Raw genomic sequence first — 13,772 nt, forward strand, 5'->3', positions numbered from 1 at the left:
ACACACACACACACACACACACACACACACACACACACACACACACACAGCAAAAGCTACCAAAAGCTGTTAGGTGCAGTCTTCTGTGTGTGGCCAGGTAGAAAGAACAGTTTATCAATTCTCCGAGGGAAAAAAAATGGGAACCAAGGCCAAACTAAAATTCTATTCTTGAATCTCAGTGCTATTCTACTATTCCCTTGATCCCTCCCTCGCAAACAAATTACTTTCCTGCCTACATTTCAGTTTCATTATGTGAGTTCAGGAATAAGAGACTAACTTTATCGGAAAGCTTACACGAGAGACTTTTAAAGCTATAAAACTATGAGAAAATGAGTAGTATAATCAGTCTGTTAAATTTAATTTCTGCTGGCTTGGTTTATATGCTTTGGACTGGAGGGAAATTTTTAAATAGTAAATATGAATATATAGCTACAGCTATGATATTTACATGAATATGTATACAATAATATACACATTTACACGCATATATGCAGATGTACTTTACTAACCCGAAACATATAATTTATACATATACAAGCACCAGTTTTTTTTTTCTTTTCTGTAGCTACTTCTTAATTGTATACTTACCCCTTTCTTCCGAAAAAGCAGGAAATACTCAGATGTTATAATTTACACACATTGAATTTGAGCTACACTAATGTTATTACTGCATTATTACACTAATGGGACTACTGCATTTTTTTCATGGAAAATTTTATTATTATTATTATTATTATTATTATTATTATTATTATTACCAATTAGAATTTATTTGCTTTCTATTCCAGCTGTAGCCCCCTCCCTCATTTCCTCTCGATCTCACCCGACCTCCTCCTGCTTCCCCCTGCTATGACCCTCCCTAGTCCACTGATAGGGGAAGTCCTCCTTCCCTACTATGTGACTCTAGTCTATCAGGACACATCAGTCCTGATCAGACCTGACATCTGCATTTTTAACATCAGTGCCTCCGTGACCACCTTTCCTTACTTGGTACTCAATCTCCATTTAAAAGCACTACTTTTAAATTAAGCAACAGATGGCTTGCTGCTAGCATTTGAGTTCAGATAGAGGTAAGGAAAAAAGGCAGAATGTTAGGTGCTTCTTCCACACCTTTGTCCTTCAGTCTTAGGGGGTCTTCTGCCCAAACATTGTCTCTGAGCACACATCACAATGAGAAGTTCTTTTTCATGAATCTTTCCCTTTTTTAATTTTAACTTCTATTAATTACACTTTATTCACTTTGTACCTCCCCATAAACCCCTCCCTCCTCCCCTCCTTTCCTCTCCCTTCTCCACGCATGCCCCTCCCCAAGTTCACTGATAGGGGAGGTCCTCCTCTCCTTCCTTCTGGTCTTAGTCTATCAGGTCTCATCAGGAGTGGCTGCATTGTCTTCCTCTGTGGCCTGGTAAAGCTGCTCCCCCCTCAGGGGGAGGTGATCAAAGAGCAGGCCAATCAGTTCATGTCATGTCATGTTCCCATTACTATGGGACCCACTTGGACACTGAGCTGCCGTGGGTTAAGTGGGTTAAGAATCTCTCCCTTTCATTGGGCTCTCCCCCCCACACTTCAGGTTCTGTGCCTTGTAGGTGATGCTTGCACCTGTGACCCAAAGTTTCTTTCTACTAAAAACAAAACAACACAAAAAACAAACAAACAAAAAATCTCAATGATTAAAAAAATGCTGTCCAGAACGAGACAACAGGATAGTAGCTTCTTAATCTGAAGGATGACAACCCCAAATGAGATTGAGGCCTGGGTCCAAAATAGATGAGCAAAGATTGAGTGACTGGGGTTTTAGGCTTGAGTTAGGCTTAGGGGCAGAGCAGAAGCAGGCCTGGAAATGGTACAGAATTAGGTTCTGTAACACGGGTGTAAGGAAAGTACCTAACGCTTTGAAATTGCCCACAGCTGCTGGCAGGGTGCTGGAATGGGGTGTTCTGTACCAGGCTGTTTGTTCTCATCATCAAGAACAGGGCCTCGGGGCAAACGTGTCTCTTGAATCACTTCTTCCTAAAGAAGATCCTCATATGAGGAATGTGGTGTCCAGGGACTGCCAAGGTTTGCTGAGGTAAGGGGAGAAGATTCACCATGACCTAGAGTGAAATTCCTCCACAGCACAGAAACTGCCTCTCTCTATGCTTTGAGTGGCCGCAGCAAGATCACAGCCTCTCGAACTGGAGTGCTTATCCGGCCTTCCTCTTACAGTCTTCCTCTCCCAGGGTGCTGCACAGGCCATTGAGGGAATGTCTACATATGTGGTTCGTTGCTGGATTTCAGTGGGATTCTTCTTCTTTGTTTTTTTAAATAATTAAAAAAAAATTACTGATGTTTTGGGAAGCTGTGCCTAGGTAAGATTTTTTTTCCTCCTGTTGACTGCTTTTACTGCATTGCTAAGTTGTCAGTGGGTTCATGTCATTTGGACACACCTCACCATCATCCTCCACCTTAAAGCAGAAATGAAAAATGGTAGCCAGGATGAGAGCACTCTGCTTCCAAAGGCGAGAACTAGTAAACGGCCCTTTGGAGTCACCTGGCAGATCTTTGGTAAAGGACTGTAAAGTAGCATTTTACCTTCAAAATCGGAAGACAGAACGAAAATAAATAGCTTGCTAAAAGTAACTCATTTTATAACACCAAACAAACTCAGATCAGATTGTCAGTGAATAAAAGAGTAAGATTATCCATGAAATAAATGAAAGGATAATTTTTTAAAAAAATAATACTAAGTCTGTGAAACAACTTCACTATCGGTAACTATATAGTTACCAATAAACACAGCACTTCTGACAATCCACTAAGGCAGTATTACCAAGGTGTTTCAGTATAACAAGTCAAAATTTGCATCCAAGAAAAAACATGGTCATTTGATAAGGGAAATAGTTCTCCAGGAAACATATGCAGCTTTCTCCTCAGTGTCTTTTCTGCTTCATCAAATGCTGATAACATAAATACCATTAAATGTCAGACTTAAAAATGAGGCCCCCTTAGGGCAAATTAGAAGTTATTATTGAGGATCTTGTCACAGTTTCTGTCATTGTCTAAAAGCCTAGCAAAACCTTGTATAGCGCCCTTAGCTCCTGGCATTCTGACCATATGTCAGGTAGCTACCGCAGCAAGCATGGGTTGGGCTATTAAGCCCATTTCTCCAGGGCAGTAAACTTTAGTCTTGTTAGCAGTATCCAGAGTTGAATTCTATTACTTATAGACATCTACCACATTAACCGAGTGTGTTAGTCATCAGGAAAATGCAAATCAAAACGACCCTGAGATTTTACTTTACACCCATCATAATGGCAAACACGCTGGAGAGGATATGGAGAAAGGGGAACCCCCCTTCATTGCTGGTGGGAATGTAAACTTGTATAACCACTTTGGAAATCAATCTGGTGCTTTCTCAGACAATTAGGAATAGTGCTATCTCAAGATGCAACTATATCACTGCTAGACATATATATAAAATATGCTCAAGTATACAAGGACATTTGCTCAACCATGTTCATAGCAGCTCTATTCATAATAACCAGAATCTGGAAACAACTCAGATGTCCCTCAATTGAGGAATGGATACAGACATTGTAGTACAGTTACACAAGGGAATACTACTCAGCAATTAAAAACAATGACATCATGAAATTTGCAGGCAAATATGGGAACTAGGAAAAGATCATCTTGAGTGAGGTATCCCAGAAGCAGAAAGACACACATGGTATATATTCACTTATAAGTGGATATTAGACATGTAATATAAGATAATCATACTAAAATTTGTACACCTAAAGAAGCTACGCAAAGAGGACCCTGGGTAAAATCCTCAATCCTCACTCAGAAAGGCAAATGGGATTGACATGGGAAGAGGGTGAAAACAGGGAACAGCACAGGAGCCTATAACAGAGGACCTCAGAAATACTCTACCCAGCAGGGTATTAAAGCAGATGCTGAGATTCATAGCCAAACTTTGGGCACAGTGCAGGGAATCTTATGAAAGAAGGGGAAGACAGAAAGACCTAGAGGAGACAGGAGCTCCACAAGGAAAGCAACAGAACCAAAAAAATCTGTGTACAGGGGTCTAATCTGAGACTGATATTCCAACCAAGGACCATGCATGGAAATAACCTAGAACCCCTGCACAGATGCAGCCCATGGCAGCTCAGTTTCCAAGTGGGTTCCCTAGTAGTGGGAGCAGGAACTGTCTCTGACATGAACTCAGTGGCTGGCTCTTTGATCACTGCTGAGAGGGGAGCAGCCTTACCAGGCCGCACAGGAGGACAATGCAGCCAGTCCTGATTAGACCTGATAGGCTAGGGTCAGATGGAAGGGGAGGAGGACCTCCTCTATCAATAGACTGGGAAAGAGCCATGGGAGGAGAAGAGGAAGGGAGGATGGGAGTGGGAAGGGATGAAAGAGGGGGCTACAGCTGGGACACAAAGTGAATAAATTATAATAAATTAAAAAATAAAGAAGAATAGAAGAAACCACAAATTATGAGCAATACAAATAAAAAGTCAGGAGCCAGGATGGAAGAGATAAACTTGAAACTATTATATCAATTACAAATATTTGTTTAAGTTATTTTGTTCTTCAGTATAGTCAGTAGCCATAAGAATGATGCCTATTGTTGAACAAGAGTCAGCCCTACTTTGTGGTAGCTGGTTGGTTTCAGCCATTATACGCACAGTATTTAGAACATTTATGATTCACAGTTTTGGCATGTAAGGTGCTACCAGAAAGCTAGCAGGCTGAATAAAGCAACAGGCTGAAACACAGTTTTGTTTGTTTTCCTCCGGTCTTTTCTCATTATTATTGCTGTGTCACTACCACATCATGCTCATGGACTTTCTAACTCGGGAATTCAGAGAGGGAAAGCAGGAAGCCCGTTCCTTCACAATGACTGATGATTCCACTGGGAAGATTTTAAGTCTGGAGATAATCCTTAGACTAGAAATGTGTGGAGACGCCTACATTTACATGCCCTCTTCTTTTTCATGCAGCCTGGTTGGTACTAGATCAGAGGTTCTCAACATGTGGGCTGCAGGGGTCAGTCACCTAAGGCCATTGGAAAAACACAGATATTTACACTATGATTCATACCACTAGCAAAATTACAGTTATAATTTTGCAACAAAACTAGTTGTATGGTTCTGGAGGTCACCACAACATGAGAAACTGTATTAAGGGGTTGCAGCATCAGGAGGGTTGATAATCACTGAGGTTTACTGAACCTCAGCTTGGCTATTAACCAGAAAATCTCTTTTAGACCGATGTGGGTTTCACATGACCTGGTTCCTATTTCTCAAGAGCAGATATCCTAAGAAAGCAGGAGGGAGTTAGCTGGCATTCTCATGATTTAGCCTCAAAATCAAATAGCATCCATTATCCTATACTGTCTTAGTCACTCATAAAAATCTTTCTTGGGCATAAAGAACTATTACAGAGTTAAAAATTCAATGAAAGAAGGATTAGGTTTAAGATCAGTTAGAAATATGTAACAGATGGGCAGTTTGATCTTTATGTGGGTTCCCTAGTAAGGGTAGTAGGTGCTGCCTATGACATGGCCTCTGTTGCCTGCTTTTCAGTCCCTTCCCCTAATGGGGCTGCCTTGTCTTGCCTCAGTGGCTGAGGATGAGCCAGTCCTGATGTGACTTGATGTGCTGGGGGGAGTTGGTGATGGAGCTCCCCTTTTCTGAGGAGAAAGAAAGAAGGATAAAGTGAAGAAGGTGGGAAGGTGGGAAGGTGGGACTGGGAGGAGTGGAGGGAGGGGGCTATGAGAGGATGTAAAAAGACTATATAAATTAAAAATAAAATTTAAACATTTATTTTTATTATTTCATCATCATCATCAATGTGTGTTGTATCCCAGTTGTATCCTCTTCCCTTATCTCCTCCAAGTCATAGCCTCCCTCCCACTTCCTCCCGTATCACTCTTCCCTAGTCTACTGATAAGGGAAGTCCTCCTCCCCTACTGTCTGACCCTAGCCCATCAGGACTGTCTGGATCCTCTTCCTCTGTAGGCTGGCTGGGTGACCCCGCCAGGGAGAAGTAATCAAGGAGCCAGCAACTGAGTTCATGTCAGAGACTGTCTCTTCTTCCATTAGGGAACCCACATGGAGACTGAACTGTCTGAGCTACATTTGAGCAGGGGTTCTGGGTCCTCTCTATGCATGGTCTTTGGTTGATGTATCAGTCTCTGCAGACCCCAAGACCCCTGGGCCCTGCTTTTCTTTGGCTTTGTTGGTCTTTTTGTGTAGCTCCTGTCCCTTCTGGATCTTTTTTTTAATTCTCCTTCTTCCATAAGACTCCTTGCTCTGTCCAAAGTTTGGCTGTGAGTCTGCATCTGCTTCAATCCCTTGTTAGGTGGAGTCTTTTAGTCTGTGATAAGCTCCTTTCCCTTTCCCTCTTGTCTATCAATTTTGGTGTCTATCAAGATAAAAATAAATAAATAAATAAAAGAAAATGTAACCTGACTTCTATTTAATTGCAAAGATGTCTACTATAAAGAAATCATGTGATTCATCCTTGGAAAAGTCTATGTGTTGAAGATCATCTCATTAAGAACATAACAGTATTGTGGAAATATCTACAATGCTAGAATATTATTTATGTGAAGCTAAGAGTATTCATTCCCTAGTGCTAACAGATAGAAGGGAAATCTGAATGTTAGTTCTGTTGCTACAAAGAACTGAGTTCTCCAACAAAAATTACATAGAAGGAGATTTCTCCATGATCTTCTCAGTCAAATAAAAAATCATTCAACTGGCACTCTGCCCAAAGTATTACAATGAGTGTCAGTATATCCTTCGATACCCTGGTGGGTAGTCTTTTAGAGATCCTCTTTGGAAGGTTCCTGTCCTATTCTTTGTCTTCTCCTACTTCCCATGTCTATCCTGTTTGCCCTTCTGAATGAGGATTAAGCATCTTCCCTAGGATCCTCCTTGTTGTCTAGGTTTTTTAGGACTATAGATTTTAGTATGTTTATCCTATATTAGATAGCTAATATAGCTAATATCCACTTATCAAAGAGTATATACTTTGTGTGTCTTTCTGCTTCTGGGTTACCTCACTCAGTATGACCTTTTTTAGTTCCCACCATTTGCCTGCAAATTTCATGATTTCTTTGTTTTTAATTGCCTCGTAGTATTCCATTGTGTAAATGTAGCACAATTTCTGTATTCATCACTCAATTGAAGGACATCTAGGTGTTTCCAGATTGTGGCTATTACAAATCAAGCTAGTATAAACATGGTTGAGCAAATGTTCTTATTGAATGGTGAGGCATCTTTTAGGTATATGCCTAGGACTTTGGGCAGAGTGCCAGAAACCTTATGGAAGAAGAGGAAGATAGAAAGACATGGAAGGGACAGAAACTCTACAAGGAGAACAGCAGAGCCAAAAAACCTGGGCCCAGGGGTGCCTGCAGAGACTGAGGACTTTGCATGGAGAAGGCCTAGACTCCCTGCTCAAAGGAAACCCATAGACTGCTCAGTTTCCAATTAAGTTCCCTAGTAAGGGGTACAGGAGGTGACCCTGAAGTGAACTCAGTGGCCAAGCTCTTTGATTACCTCCCCCTGGGGTGGGGGGGGAGGGTGCAGCCTTGCCAGGTCACAGAGGAAGATGATGCAGCAGCCTTGATAAGACCTGATAAGCTAAGGTCAGATATAAGGGGAGGAGGACCTCCTCTATCAGTGGACTAGGGAAAGGGCATAAGGGGTGAAGAGAGAGGGTAGATGGGATTAGGAGGAGAAGAGGGAAGGTACTGCAGAGAGGATACAAAGTTAATAAATTGTAATAAATAAATAAATCATAAAAACAACTGTTTGACTTCTTTACAAGGTTGTAAAATATGATGTGAAGTGATGACAGAACAGAACTCAGCATACTTTTGCCAGTCTGATGTATCCGAAATGAGCTCAAAATAGATTTTTTTTAAAGCTAAGTTTGTAATCCTTTACTGTGAGGCAATATATCTAACATATCTAACCAGGAAATGTGGATGTTAAAATGACCAAATCATTGAGAAGGACATAGTGATAAGCAAAAGAGTTGGCATGGCATAAATAGAACCCACATGAACTGATTTCTTTCCTTCTTTCCTCTTTCTTTATTATGAGTACAAAGAACCCTCACCATACTGCAGGGCAAGAAGGAGACACCCATGGACTGATTAAGCCTGGGGTCAAATGATGGTGCTTCCATGTGGGTGCTGGCCAGTCATTTCGCCTCCCTCTGTCTCCATTTGTCCAAGCATGGCTGAGAAAGCAACCATGTGAGTTTGTAGAAAATGAATGAGGTAACATAAGACAAGTATTCAGATACCAATGCATGAGAAGCCATTCTGTAGAAGTTTAATTACAGAGCATCTTGAATGATAGAGAAACAAGGACTCACAAGCTGGAGACAAGCCACGGCAATACTCTCTTTTTTTCATTCCCTTCACCTGTACTTGCTTGAAACAGCTTACAAGGACAGAGAGGTAACATTGAGCTCCTGAGAAGAATGACCAACATTGTGTGAACAGCTAGAAAAATTAGCTGAGTTCGATTTTCTCCAGTATGCACACCATAGTGGTGTTCACCAATGTTAGGCCCCTAAAAGTCAAGTGTAGTTTCAGAGTATTTTTCAGTTCATTTTAAAATTCTTAAAATTTTATTTTGATTGTGTATTATGGTGTGTGTGTGTGTGTGTGTAAAGAAGCCATGTATTTGAAAGGAAACGGAAGTGGGGAAAATACAGGAGGAAATGAAGGGAGAAAAAGGAAAGGGTAAATTATATAATTATATTTTAGTTTAAGAACTAACAGTTTAATAAAAAAAAGAAGTTATGAATTTGGGAGCACACAGGCCTCCCATGTGGATGGAAGATGATAAACTCAGGCTTTGGATTTTTCCTTCTCCCCTTGAGACAGGTCTCTGTTGCTATTTACTGTCCTGTCTGCCACCTGGCTTGGAAGCTTCCAAAGATCGGTCTTCACCCACCTTTCCCTGGAGGAGTACGAGGGTAAGCACTAGGCTTGCAGACACAGAGTATCAGGCCATCAGTTACAGCTTTGGGAATTTGAACTCAGATCCTCATACCCGCATTGCGGGTGTTTTACATGTTGAGCCACTTCCTTAGCCCAATTTACTCATTTTTAATAAGGATCCTTCATTGCTACACACGGTTTTAGTTATGTTTTATTTCTTACATGCATAGGATATTTTGTAATACAACCTACCCCTTTCCTAACCAAACACTGATGGTTAAATAAGAGCTAGCAGCAGAGCGATAACTCAGAAAGAAAAAGAGCTTGTAGCTTTCATCTCAGGTAAAGGGAAAATGCAACCGTCTGTCTGTTTAGATGATTTCATGTAAAAAAAAAAAATGAAAATTGCATCTTCCACTTAAAGAGATAAGGGAAACATGAAAGGTGTAAATTGAACTTTTGCCTCACATCACATCTCTGTTGTTTACCATAACCAATTTATTTCTGTTTGTTTTACTGTCTATCCGCTGAAAGTATATCTGAATCCAATGAAAATGTAAAACATGTGATCTGGAATTGTTTGAGAAAGGAAAGAGGAAGTGTGCTGTTAAATGTTAAGATGGGTCCTGTGGTAAATTGTATACATGCACCACATCAAAAAGTAAATTGAAGTTAAAATAAATAATGTTACACTGCAAGTTGAAAGACTATAGCACAGCATAAAGATGCTTGTGTACTAGTTGAGAGTATTTTAATCGTGACAAGATTTAGAGAAATAAACAATGTAGACAGAAACCCAGTGCTGAAAGCTCAGTGCGGGTTCTGCTTTTCCTTTCTAGTGGCTTGGCAGCGACTAAGTGCTGAGCTCCAGCCTGGCCTCGGAAACAGAAGCAGTGCTGTTCAAAGGATTAATCAGTGGCCATCCACAGGAGGCCTGGGGCCAAGCACATATCCAGCCCCCTAAGGTGGTACAGAAAGCATTGGCCTCTCTCTTGCTGCCAGTGTTCAATAGTGGAGCATTGCCCCATAGGCATGCTGCAGGGTAAGAGAAGCAGGTTTTTGTCTTCCTATCTATAGCGCTATTGACCTCACCCAGAACCTCTGTTCCCCTCTTCATTCTGCCACTGTGACTCACCCTGGACTATGGGATTTAACTGACCAACACTCTGTTAGCCATGACAGTCTGGTTTTTGACTCATGTTGAGCTGTAGGCTGTATGGCTTCCAGGGATCAAGAGAAAAAAAAAAACAAAAAAAAAACCTCTTGTCTTCATTCAAGAGGGGAAAAGAAAGAAAGAAAGAAAGAAAGAAAGAAAGAAAGAAAGAAAGAAAAGAAAAGGAAAGAAAGAAAGGGAAAAAGAGGAAAAGTCTTTTCTGTACCAGTGCCTAGAATTCTGTTGAATTCAAATCAGTTGAATTAAACTGCTTTCTAGAATATAATCTACTTGCATTTGGACTATATACAAAACCCTGACAGAAATTCAGCAGAGGCTCATAGACATCAGTTGAGAAAATTTGCATATTTTGTGAAGCAAAGTTTTAATAAATGTGTCTTGCAAGTATATATTATTTCTGAATTGTTCTTTTAAAAGAAAACTTATTTTACCCACTTTGAGAACAGTTTAATTCTAACTATAGTCAAGGCAGACACTAGAAAGCGTATAAATTTTAAAATTACTAAAATATTCTATCTATGACCGAATTCTTCTGTTAAGCAAATACCATCAAACCTTTTAAATATATATCTATCATATGACAAGAATGCTTATATCACATAATAAAATGGCATATTTAGTTTTGAAGCCAGCATTTAACTTGAGTATATAATAGCGAAAGAAATTTATGTTTTGAGATGCCTTTTTTCTCCTTCTTTTTAATGTATTGGGTATCTATACATCATACTGGTCTAGCCTTGTAGATAAAATTGAATTCAAAAATTCCTCCTGATCCAGTCTTCTGTTGAGTTTCCAGAAAAGTAGCCCATAACAGACATTGTCACAATTGCTGCATGGCATGTCACATTCATGTCCAAAATATTAGACACCTTGAGACAAGGACTGCATGGCTTTTCTTAATCAGCCTTTCTCAATAAAGAAAAATAAAACTAGTGTCACAAGTGAATCCTCCCTTTTCAAATTCATGTCAGTTATAAGAGATATGGTAGGTCCCAAGTGAAACACAAAAAAACTGTTCCCGATTAAAATATATGCTTAGATCCTCGGAAATGCTACATACAGCTCTGCTTTGGTTGGTCAGTACCCAGTGGAATAATCATTTTTATTCTAAAAACATTTTTAACATAAACATTTAGTTATTACACACGCGTACGTTGTTGTATGACACCAATGCTGAAGATGAAAACTCTACTTCCTTTTTGTTGATCGGGTGTTGGTCAGAAATTCTTTTGGACTTGAGTTTGCACCTGTACTTAATGTCTTCCCAAATAAAACAATGTCAGTGTCATAGATTTAATTCTGGCTCAATTTAATAAACTATGCTGAGAGTGGATTTGTCATTTCTCTGTAGTCTGGAATTGAGTTCAGGTTGGGGAAAGAGTTGCATCTCCTTTGCGGTGTACACAGGTCAAAAGTGAGGGGACTCAGACTCCCTTCTGGGTGATGCAACCTCTCAGTCATTGATTCTCAAGGGGGTTTTAGTGGGAAAACAACAACAACAAAATACCAGCTCATAATGAAAGGCTAGAAAATCAGTTCTGACACAGAAGAACAACCACAAAGTAGGGGCCTACTATTTTCTTGTTTCTAGTAAAGAACTAAGTCTCTCTCACGTGTGAACAGTTCCTAGAGGCCTCAAGGACCGTTTATTATTATTCCAAAGGTTATTTACTGGCAAGGTATCTTGCTGATTTAATCTGCAACAAATGAGTATTTGTCTTCCATTGATAATGGCTATTCATACAGAAAATGGCTATTTCCACAGAAGAAGAGAAAACAACACTGAAAGCACTTAGGAAATATTTAGGACACAGTCTGTTGCATCCAGCAGTGGAATGGTTTTGTCTGCTTGCTGGGCAAATTGAAACACTCTGGAGGAGAGCTTTGGTCATTCCATACAATCAGCTTACTTACGGCAAACGATTCGAACATCTGTTGTAATGGAGCATCTATACCGTGTTGGCATGCTTTCTTTTTTTAGAATTCTAAAGAATGGTGATGGTTTCTGTCATTGTTAACGGGGTATCACAAGGCTGAGAACATCCTTCATGTGCTTGGCCATGGTGACCTCCATCAGCAGACACAGTGATCCTCAAACAAACACAGTGCCGTGGTAGTGCAGGGTGGCTGCTTTCAGAGCCAAGCTTGACCACTTCACCAAATACATGCCTCTTTCCTGATGAAGATGGAGCCACACTTTCCAGTTCTTCCCAGCAGATGGAATTGTGATTGGTGTGTGCTTGCTTGCTTTTTCCAATACTGTTTGGTTCCATAATAAGAACCACATGAGACAATTTTATTTTATTGGCTCTTCATTTGCCAACGTGGCTTTTGTACAACTAATAAAATAAATAAAAATATTTCCCTTGTGTTTTTTTTTCTTATAAAATATAAGAAAAAAATATGCTTGTTATATAAAGGAAAAGCACATACCACTCAAAATCTGCGCTGGCATCAGCGATATTGTATTGCTTTTCTTCTCATATAAAACAAAGGAGTTTCCTAATAGCACTATTGGCTCACACTGAGCTGTACCTGTGTAGTAGATACTGTAGGTATTTATGCAGAGAGCTATGATTTAGTCTAGATACTCAGTAAACATTTTAAAATTGAATTACAATTGAATATGCATTTCAGCAAAAAGACTAGTGTGGAAAAGTATTTATGTCTTCCTGATGTCCACGATAATAGAGCCATGATCTTCTCAGGGGCAGCCCTTGAGAAAATGATGCTTACCTGGGGCATATTCCTGCCTATCATACTAACAGATGTAAGTCCACCAATTTGCCGTAGGTAGATCTTAGCCAAGATATTAGGAATGGGCTAAAAGTTATGTTGTGAGTATGCGACATGAAGTGTGATCAGGCATCATGTTATAATAGGTCCTTCTCATTTGAAATATTAAAAATAAATTCATAGAATAACCCTCTCAATATATAAATGCTTGATGTGGAAAGGTTGTAAAATCTGACCTGAAATAGAAATTGATTTTCTTCTTAATCATTTTTTTAAGAGTAATTGGTCAAAGCACAATTAAATAAAGAGGACTGTCTTATTCTGTTACATCACCACACTTTTTTTTTTTTTTTTGGATGTTGACCCTCCAAGAATCTTACAAAACCTGTAGAGGTCTGTTCTTTTCTGTTTTCAGTTTGGGGAAGCTCTGAGTGATAAAGAAATGGTTTCTGAAAGGCTTACACATGAAAGAAGGTGAATATTTGGGAAAGATTTTTTGCCTAAAATAGTACTTTCTTTCAGAGAAGGTACACAATGTCAGATTTTAATTAGACTTGAATTTAATCAAATGGCTGCAAAAATACTTTATAAATAGAATGCTATCCATCCCTTTTAAAGGACTAAAATCTGTCCATGTTGTTTTAATAAACTTTGGTTGAAAAATTCCATTTACTTGAAAACCTTTCATCTCATGGTTTGGTTGTTTGATTGCCTTCTATCATTCAGCCTTGAGAAATACAGAAGGAGAAAATGGAAGCAGATGCCTACCTAGACTGTACATCATAGAGGAATGACTTCTGCCTTAAAGAAGTCATTTATTAACATAGACAAAAAATATTTTTATCATTATTTCTAGCTTTGTAAATGGTAAAGACATGAAATACACAAAAAAGTGAATTTGACAGG

This window comes from Psammomys obesus, unplaced genomic scaffold (genome assembly GCF_907164565.1).
Source record: "Psammomys obesus unplaced genomic scaffold, mPsaObe1.curated_primary_1811, whole genome shotgun sequence".
Lineage (NCBI taxonomy): Eukaryota > Metazoa > Chordata > Mammalia > Rodentia > Muridae > Psammomys > Psammomys obesus.